Source organism: Podarcis vaucheri (assembly GCF_965113315.1).
Source record: "Podarcis vaucheri genome assembly, chromosome: 12".
NCBI classification, from domain to species: Eukaryota; Metazoa; Chordata; class Lepidosauria; order Squamata; family Lacertidae; genus Podarcis; species Podarcis vaucheri.
In genome coordinates, this window is record NC_138750.1 from 16,882,402 (window position 1) to 16,893,062 (window position 10,661).

At 48.9% G+C, this 10,661-nt stretch overlaps 1 protein-coding gene across 1 annotated transcript in view; it reads right to left on the reverse strand.

Moving 5' to 3' along the window:
• Positions 1 to 10,661, reverse strand: part of LOC309515333 (prostatic acid phosphatase-like) — a 264,606-nt gene that overhangs the window by 26,743 nt on the left and 227,202 nt on the right. The window lies entirely within an intron of this gene.

The following is a 10,661-nucleotide window of genomic DNA, read 5'->3' on the forward strand; positions in this document are numbered from 1 at the left end:
ACAACGTCTGGCGAGAGAGGCATTTTGTGCATGTATGTGTGTTACCCCGGGGCATTCCCCTGGGGTCGTTGCGAAATGAATGTGTGAGTGTTTGGTGTGGGGACGCTGTACAGGGCCATACTGAAAATGGGAGGGGGAGGCTCGAAAGGCTTGAAAGGTCCAGTAATCCCCCTTCAATGTATGTTAAACAACTTCAAGAAAGGATTCAGTGGAGACTATGGCATAGACCAGGGGGGACATCCTGACCAGATTCCCTATATAGACAACTGGCTGAAGGTGGTAGATGACCACCCCCCCCCCTGGTTGAAGAAACGCAGGACTGAATATTGCAAAGTCACTCCCTCATGTCAGGTTTTGGAGAGGGAAGACGTCCAGAAGAAGTGCAGTGTTTATAGAGAAGAGTGTACAGAACAGTAAGCAGTTATTACTGCATTAACAGAGGAAAAAATAAATAAATACCCACTTTTGAGATAAGACCATGAAACAGGATGTTGCTATAGAATTAATGTAACAGGATCTTGAGCAGACAAATGAAGGACTTAATAGATTAAACACAAGTCATTTAGAAGAGAGGTCTCAACTAATTCAAGACCTCCAGAGGCATGGAAGAGAATTTGACAACCTCAGAGAGGTTTTAGCTGAGAAAGACAAAGAAATTTCTGCTATTATTTCAAATATAAATGTGTATTCTGAGCAGATTAATATTCTGAAATGTCAGATCAAGTGCAAAGAGGATGAAATGCAAGACAGGGAAGAAGTGTTGTCTAAGGCTGAAAGGGAAGTCCAGTTACTGAAAGATCTACAAACCAAAGGTGTGAACAGTGGAGGCAGAAAGCTTTCAGAACTTTCTGAACAGTTAAGTGCAATAAAATCAGAACTGGCTGAGGGGAAAAAATTGAAAACGCTAGTAAAACAAAAGAGAATGAAGAATTTGTTAGGCAAAACAAAGAGACTAGCCAAACAGTTAAAGATCTTCATTCTACAATCAATACTTGTGATGTTACTTAAAACAACAAACTCATGGAGTGTGAGTCACAAATTAAATTGCTTAAAGAACAAATAAGTAAATCAGCTAAAAATTGCAAGAAACAGAAATAGAATGTAAGGAGGGAACAGACCATCTTAAATCCCAGGTCGATGAACATATCTCTGCAAAGGAGAAACTGAACAAGTTACTAAAATTAAAAGAAATACAAAGAACAAAGTTTTGTGAATGAGCTGAAATCAGTGAAAGAATCACACAACCAGCTCACTTTACAAAATGCAAAAAAAAAAGGGATGAAGATTTAGCTAATTTATCCAGACAACTTGCTGAACATACTGACCATCTAGAAATTGTCAGAAGGTCACTGGAAGAAAAGGCAGAGATTGTGATATCCCTAAAAGACAAGCTTAAAGTTGTGGAGCAGCAGGCTTTTGTAGAATCCTGATCCAAGGCTTCAGTATTTTAGCAAAACCTCTAAATGAGAGTACCAGAGGAAGAGAAAGAGACCCCTTTGAGTGGGGACCGGCCCAACAAGAAGCCTTTGAGACTATCAAGCAATTAGATTCCACAGTGAAAGGCTGGCCACCCTGTCTGTGGGCTGTCACTGCCACCGCCACACTAGTGGAAGAAGCAGGCAAGTTCATGTTGGCCAGGAGATGCATGTGAATGTGCCCCATTCGGTTCTCACCCTTATGGAATATAAGGGGTACACAGGCTGAAACAGGCTTTGCCCAACCCATTGAGAAGTCTGCAGGCGCAGTGGAAGCTTGTGAAGCAGACGTGCCTGATGCTCTAGAGAGACCAAAGGGTCCTAGCCATTTTAAGGGCCAGCCTTGATTCTTGGCTGTTGCCAATATTCCAAGGGAGGAAGCCCTGGGTCGTGTGGCAGGAACTGAAGACAGCATGTCAGGCCACAGTGGCAGCCAGACCAGAAGGGGCTGTAGGATGCCCAGAAAGCCCAGAGGGGGCTAGAGGATGCCCAGAAAAAGTACCAAGCCCAGAGGGGGCTGAGGCTGTTTTGGGAAGTTGTTTCTACGCTTCAATAAATCTGTGTGATGGACTGTGGGCTGGAGAGAGGCTGAGAGAAGGGAAGAGGAAGGCAGTTACAAGTTGTTCCTCAGGCAGAAGAGCACCCAGAAGTGGGGGTGCAAGCCAGGCAAGCCGTTCCAAGAGCTCTAAGAAAGCCAAAGTCTCCAAGAGTTGTTTGTGTTTTGAGGCGAAGTCCAACAGCAAAAGGCATTGCCCTGCAATTGGCAGCTGGATGCAAGGCTATAACGTCCAGAAGTTGAGACGTTACTGGAAGCAGCATGGGGTCCCGAAGAGATTGCCGTGATGCACTGCAAAGGCCATGGGAGAGGCCGGGACATGGTCACTAGGGGCAACCGGAAGGCAGACAACGCAGCTCGTGAAGCAGCTTTGAAACCTCCACCAGCACTCAACGCAGCCCTCATCCCACAACTCACTCCAGACGATGTGGAACCACGCTACACACCGGAGGAACAACAGTGGGCACGCCAGGAAGGAGCAACACTCCAGGAGGGATGGTTCCATCTACCAGACAACCGTGTTTTTGTGCCCCAGCATCTAGCCAGCGTGATTGTAAAGAACTACCACGAGTCTACTCACATAGGAAGCCCAGCTGCTAAAGCACACCTTGGGAGAATACTCTACATCCCCAACCTATCCCAACTAATTGCTGCTATCTCCCAAAAGTGTGTCCTGTGCGCCAAGAGCAACCCTAGGCAAGGCCACCTTCCCCCACCGGGTGTACAACACGTGACCTTTACCCCTATGGAAAGCCTGATTGTGGACTTCACTGAACTACCTCCAGTTAGGGGCATCAAATACCTGCTTGTGTTTGTCTGCACCCTGACGGGTTGGACAGTGGCCTCCCCAGAAGTATTGGCAGTGACAATGGCCCTGCCTTCATTGATGAAGTTGTGCAAGAAGTGTGCAAGGCGCTGCAGATAAACTGAAGGCTACACGCAGCCTACAGACCCCAGAGTTTGGGAAAATCTGAACTTATGAATCGCACCTTGAAGACCCACTTGGCCAAGCTGACCCAGGAGACGGGACTACACTGGATAGATGTCCTGCCCATTACCTTGTTTCGGATTCGGAGCGCTCCAACCAAGAGACTGAGACTATCACCCTTTGAACTTTTGTATGGCAGACCACCCGCTTTCGTCCGAGACATCCCCGCCAGTTTGGGGCGGGTGGGAGATCACATCACTCAGGAACAAGTGCAATTCCTGTCCCCGTGTGTGTTTGCTTCCCTTTCCAGGTACTACCTCGAGCCTACACCGTGCAGTCTCGCTGAGCCGGTCCACCAGTTCCAGCCGGGTGACAGCGTGGAAGCGCAACCCCCTCATCCCCAAGTGGCGAGACCCGTATACCGTCCTCCTCTCCATCCCAACTGCGGTGAGAATAGCCGACGTGATTCCCTGGGTGCATCACACGCGTCTGATCATCACCTTGTGTCTGACGCTACCGGAAACGCGTTGGGCCACGGGCAACGAGATCCTGCGACTGATCATCACAAGGACTTTCACAAGGACTTTCCCCTTTTCTCTATTATGTTCTGTGTTGATTTGCTCTATGTCCTATTGCCCTGACCCCACCGAGCCATACCGACCCTATTGGCCTGCGGACCTCTGCTACGACTGGTTCGTCTTGCCAGTGGTAAGAAATGGCGTGCTCATTGGCTATTGGGAACAGGGGTTTGATGAGGTTGCCGTATTGAAACATCCCACTACCCCACTGTGGCTTCTCTTCCACACCACTGTCCAGCGCACATGGGTACTGCTCCTACGGGAAGTTGCAGAGACGGTCGAAATCTATCGAGTTCTGGACCGCTCTTGCTGTTGTGGGGGGGGGGGGTAACCAACTGTCACTCAGGGGGTAGAGCACTGTACCAACCCCATCTGGTAGACCAGGTCCTAATCTTAATCCAGGTGTTGCATGGGACGGAGCCTATCTTAATGCAAATATTGCAGGGGAGGGAGCCTGAACCAGGTGCGCATTGAAATTGCTGAACAAGTGCCAGTAAATCCTGCAGCCCCACCTGTGGTTGTCGTGGTGGCTCGAGCCTCCCATAATCCCAGAAGAATACCTGGCCTGGTAACTCCACACATAATACCCTTGAATGTGGTAGGGTATTCTTGTGGCTGCATAAGGGTTGCCACCCCAGGCTTCAGCCTCCATAGGCCCTGGTCAGAGACCACGTAGGTGACCTCCACCCAGTAGGACCAGCCTTTGAACTTTACAGAGTCTATTGCCATCCCTATAGTTCCCGAGGCCTAACAGTGTATCAGTGCCAGGCGGCCACTTTTCCCTGTGTAGAGTGGGAACGTTTTGTGTGTAGACGCTGTTCACGCTTCAGTAGGGCCAGGAGTTAGAGGCCCACATGACCTGGCCTTCATGGGCCACCATCCCTTTGGCCTGCGGTATTACCCTTTTGTGGTATTTCTGTGTTGGTGGTACAGTTCTTTGTTCTGGGCCACCGAACATTCCTCGAATCAGGATGTGGATCATACCCTGCCTCCTGATGGTTCTCACCTCTCAGATGGCCACAGGGTGGAGGGAGAACACCTTCCTGAACATGCCCACGGCTGTGGCCAAGAGCCTGAACAGGTCTGAGTGCTGGGTATGCGTGCGAGGTCAAGATTCTGAACACCACCTACGTGGTTCCCCAGCACCATATTTGAAGACTTGACAGGGTCATAGAGGGAGGCCCGTGTATCCACAGGAGGGTACATTTCCTGGCTCTCTATGATATTGTACCTATAGGTCCATCAAGCGAAAATGGAGAACCGTGCCGGTCAGCATTTTCGTGATGGAAAGGGGGGAATGGAGGGGTGAAGGTCAGGATGACCAATGGAGAGCCAGGCTAAGGACCTCTAAAGCCAGGCTAAGAACCTCTGAAGCCATATTATAGAGCCATCTAAAAAGCTAAAAGCACATTTCTCTTTCTCCTGTTTACCACTTTGCCACCTTTTGTAGAGGCAGCTAGCTTGCAAGGATGCGGTTAGGGTAGCTTGCACCTGAGGTTAAGCCATTTCTGAGAAACGACCCCTGACAAACAGGACGTAGCTAACCGCCTAGAGAAACTGTCAAAACCACAGGACGCAGTTCTAGGAAACACCAGCTAGGGGTATTTCCTGGAACTAATAAATAGGTTAAGCAGTTTATAAGCCAGTAACGCCACCTAGTGGAATAGGCAACTTGGAACCGAAAGGACACACCAATTTATTAATTGGTTGAGCTTTAATGAATATGCATCAATGACCATAGGAAATTGTCAATCATTGGCTAAAGGGATGCCAAGGGGCTGAACTGTGCTTTGCAAAAAGGGTATATGAGTTAGCTACCCCCAAGGAGGGGTGGGCATTCTTCATTTTCCTGAATGCACCCTATTTGCTTTTTGTCTGACAAAAATCCAAATAAAAAAAAAACTTTTTCTTTAAGAAACTTTGCTGCCTGATTTTTTTCATTCCTGGTCTGTATTTCTGAAGTCCCTTTCACGGCCAGAGAGGACAATGGATGACCGAAGGCGAAAAGGAAAAGAGGCTGACTCCTGGGCTCAAGCCTCTTTTGCCTTTCTTCCTTCCAGGATCAGGATCAGGAGCATGTCCAGGCGGCCGGACTCAGGTAAGTAACCGGCCTTCTTTACTTTTGCCTGGGGAGGGGGGATTTGCTAGGCCGCATTTTGCGTGCTTGGTTAGGCACATTGTGGCCTTTTTTGGAGCTTTCCCCGGGGGGGGGGAGCCGGCTCCTCCACCGGCAGCTGCTTGCCCAGGGCGCTGCCAGCCCGAGTGGGCAGCACGGCCCCTGAGTAGGCCGCTAGGTCGGCCTACCAGCCTTTTGTGATGGCCAGCGGTGGTGTGGGCCCCAGCTGGGCCGCAGCTGCAGTCTGCTTTTTTTGGGCAGCGGGGGGGGCATCGCTCCCCACCGCCGCCTGCCTGGTGCCCCTTCCTACCCAAGCGGGCGGCGCGGGACTCCAGCAAGGCCGCGGCCTGCTTGCTATTACGGGGGGGGGGGCACCGGGAGGGTGGCGCGGGCTCGACTAGGCCGCAACACCTGTGACATTGAGCCTGTGACATTGCCCATTAATAAAAAGATTTCAGGCAGGATCTCTCCCAGTTCCACCAGGAGATGCTGGGGACTGAACCTGATGCCTTCTGCATGCTAAGCAGTTGTTCTACCACTGAGCTATGGCCCTAGCTCACAATATTGCTGTCAGGATAAAATGGAGAAGGTGGAGGCAGAGGTGTATATGCTCTGTGGAGGAAAGGTGGGATAGAAGTGTAAGAAGGAATAAAGTATGTAAACTAGCCTATAAGTGAATAAACTACAGTATATTTTTAACTTACTCTCCTAATAATTTGTATATAAATTATAAAAGTGGCATATAAATTTTGTTAAATAAAAAAAGAAGAAATGTTCAGACTTTCAAACAGTATGCTATGCCTGAGCCTTCATTGCTGAAACTCCCAACAGCATTTTCATGCTCACAAACACCTGATGAAGGCTAAAGGAACCATTGTGACATAACCCATTCAAGTAGATTTAAGGGGCAACAGGCTGTCAACAGTGGCAGTAGTTGGGAGCTCCCAGCTATTGAAAAGCCACATAGAGTCTTATCATACTGCCTGAGGAATTAATTCCTTATTTAACGTTCCTAATTGCTGGATCAATTTAACAGGACTGGAGCTAACATTTGCTTGCATTTGGCCCCATTGATAGGAAACTGCCTGCTGCGTCCTCCGCTTTGAAGTCACCCTGGTCTTTGGGCCTCCAGCACCTTCTTCACCATGTCCAACCCATCCAAGAGGCGTATGATACTGGTGTTCCACTGGGTTAGGAAGACGCCCCTGGCAGAGAAGCCGTGCTCTACCACCTCGGCCAGACCTTCTGCCTCTGCCCCGGCTTGCAACACTCCTCACATTTCGCCCTACTTGACGAGGAGCAAGACACAACCCGCTCCGCTCAGGAGGTCCAGCAGGCGCAAGGTGCTGCGATTCCCGAATCTCACCGACACCAAGATTTTAAGATCTGTCATTGGCAGCGTTGGCCGGAAGAGAGCCCGCAGGCGTGGCAAGCCAAAGAAGACTCCAGCGTAAACAGGACAAGGGGAAGCGGCCTACTGGAGTTGCCACTGACAACCACTCTCAGCCTCCTTTTCCCCTTCTGGTCCAGCATGCTTTGCGAGCACCCAACATGGCGGTGCCCAGCCCCAGCACGTCCCGACCGGCGCCCACTTTCCCTTTCCCATTCTCCGCCTCAACGGCCAGGGCTGAAAATCCTGCGGAGAGGCAGCCTCTGCCGGCCACCGAACTGAATAAGAAGAAGCCGCCCTGTCGGGCCTGCACGGACTTCAGGAGTTGGAATAGTGTCTAATATTGTCTTTATTACTGTTCTGTTTGTATTCTTGTCTTTTTTTTCTCTTTTTTTGAGTATCAATGAAATAAATAATAATAAAAAACAATACCCTGGACCAATCAGCAATCCATGGCTTTATAGGAGAGGAGGAGGGTGGCTGCTGTCACAAAAATGGTGGAGAGTAGTAAGAGAAAATTCTGCAAAGTGGCCTTTTCTCTTTTGGGGATAGAAAATGAAAAATCTCAGGCATTTTCTGATTGTCATGCAAATGTGTTTTTCCATTAAAAAAAAGCTTGTATGTAAATAATTTTAAACCATTTCTTCTTTTACATATAAAATATTTTTAAAAACATACATGATCGTAACATTCATGTGGATGGTAACAAGTGCAGTTATTATAGCCTGTACGTATAATCCAAAGGAAACAAGCAAACTAAAAGAATTTGCAGTCCATACAATAAATTCACACGGCAGATGCCAGGACTTAGGAGGATGTGCCCCATGATTTTTCTCCAAAAGGAAGGACACTACTGTGATAGGAATTTTATGGTCTTAGATATATGGTAATGTTCATAAGCGTACCAACCAAGCACAGTACAGGAAGACCAACCTGGAACCATTTTGATTCCTAAACTGAGTAAATGTTTTCTCTACAAGGTCAAAGGGGGAAACCTCCTCATTGTCTCTTTCCTCACAAATCCTGTCTTAAGGGCACATTTAAGATATGAATAGGGTGTGAGCCTGTGACATTGCCCAGGAACTAAGTATTTATCATTACAATATTTGCCCTCCCTTCCCCACAGATGGGCGGGGATTGCGGCACCGAGCGAGGCTCACCTGGGCGGGTGCCCCCCCACCTGCTTGAGCTGGCCTTTGACCCGTCCTTGGCCAGAGAGGACAATGGATGACCGAAGGCGAAAAGGAAAAGAGGCTGACTCCTGGGCTCAAGCCTCTTTTGCCTTTCTTCCTTCCAGGATCAGGATCAGGAGCGTGTCCAGGCGGCCGGACAGAGGTAAGTAACCGGCCTTCTTTACTTTTGCCTGGGGGGAGGGGGGATTTGCTAGGCCGCATTTTGCGTGCTTGGTTAGGCACATTGTGGCCTTTTTTGGAGCTTTCCCCGGGGGGGGGGAGCCGGCTCCTCCACCGGCAGCTGCTTGCCCAGGGCGCTGCCAGCCCGAGTGGGCAGCACGGCCCCTGAGTAGGCCGCTAGGTCGGCCTACCAGCCTTTTGTGATGGCCAGCGGTGGTGTGGGCCCCAGCTGGGCCGCAGCTGCGGTCTGCTTTTTTTGGGCAGCGGGGGGGGGGGGCATCGCTCCCCACCGCCGCCTGCCTGGTGCCCCTTCCTACCCAGGTTTTTGAGATCTGTCATTGGCAGCGTTGGCCGGAAGAGAGCCCGCAGGCGTGGCAAGCCAAAGAAGACTCCAGCGTAAACAGGACAAGGGGAAGCGGCCTACTGGAGTTGCCATTGACAACCACTCTCAGCCTCCCTCGAATGGGCGGGCCCCTTCTGGCCAAGCAGGGCCGGGGCTGAAAAACCCACAGAGGGGCAGCCTCTGCCGGCCACCGAACCGAATAAGAAGAAGCCGCCCTGTCGGGCCTGCACGGACTTCAGGAGTTGGATACTGGATCAGAGGAAGCAGTCGGACTTGCTGTTCTTGGCAACAAATAATAGATAACTGAAACAAGGAATGGATGGGAGGTCGGGACTATAGTTCAAGGATTGCTTTTTGCTTTATTGATTTGTAACTAATATTGTCTTTATTACTGTTCTGTTTGTATTCTTGTCTTTTTTTTTTCTTTTTTTGAGTATCAATTAAATAAATAATAACAAAAAAACAATACCCTGGACCAATCAGCAATCCATGGCTTTGTAGGAGAGGAGGAGAGTGGCTGCTGTCACAAAAAATAGTGGAGAGTAGTAAGAGAAAATTCTGCAAAGTGGCCTTTTCTCTTTTGGGGATAGAAAATGAAAAATCTCAGGCATTTTCTTAGAAAAATTTCCTCTGAAAATCTAAGCTTTGTTATCATGGTCAATGATCATCATTAAGAAACTGGGATAAAACAACTCTAACGTGCCTTCAATGTGTTTATTGATAAATACTAATTCTGCATTGGACAGCCACTTTTCATTGTCGTTGGCTGTATTTCCAAGCTTTTAACAGCAGGCTATCATGCAGTAATTAAGCACTGGAAGTGTTCCCAATTACTTCCACTCACTCTGCCAATTTCCAGGGTCTCAACCTCTGATTGTCATGCAGACGTGTATTTCCGTTTAAAAAAAAGCTTGTATGTAAATAATTTTAAACCATTTCTTCTTTTACATATACAATATTTTTAAAAAACATACGTGATTGTAACATTCATGTGGATGGTAACAAGTGCAGTTATTATAGCCTGTACGTATAATCCAAAGGAATTGCATGCATCAAACCTCTACAGCATGGTCAGTCAATGAGGACATCAGCACAGTACAATACCATTAGCTTCGTAGATTAAGTGTTCACTGAGCAAGAGAATGTTAAAAAGCTCAGGTACATCACATTGCCAAAGCAGAGCCAACCATCAGTGGACCATGTTGACGTTAGCCCTTGGCAGAAACTGAACACAGGGAGTCAGAAGTGATGTTGTCTGTACAGGGAGACCAGGCAGTTTCGGTGCCTGTCATGTAACATGGCTGGGTGCAAATATTTATATCACTAGTAAGATGTACATGGTGGTTGTGCACCAGTCTGGGCTGAATCCTGAACTGAATGGGGCCTATTCTGGGGGATCCATGGTTCACCTGAATCAGATGGAGGCAGCCCCGGATTCCTGTGGGTCAGGTGAGGTTGCCCAGAGTGATCCAGGACTGTCAGAGGGTGGGGTGTTGGATGAGCAGAGGCAGGAAGAAAGAGGTTGGGTAGCAAGAAGGAGAAGCAGCGAAAAGGCCTAGGAGGAGAGAAGATGGACGTCCTGGGCTGACTGTATCTTCCCAGGAGAAGTTAGGGGTGGGGTGCCTTTGGGTGCAGGGTGCAAGCTGCTCCTTCTCAAAGTGGCTTTCCCTCCTGATCTCTCCTGCTGCCTTCCCACGCTCTGCAGGAGAACCCACATGAATGTCCTTCCCCACATGGAAGCCACTTGTTCAGAAACGACACACTGGAGCAAACACCCCTGCTCTCGGTTGGAAGAGGGCAAGGAGACACAGCATCTCCCAAGTGACCTAGAAGCAGCCTGGCATTAAAACAACAACAACCAGCTACACAGGGAAAATCCTGCTGCCCATGCAAACTCTAGCAGATGGCAATTGAAATAGGTGA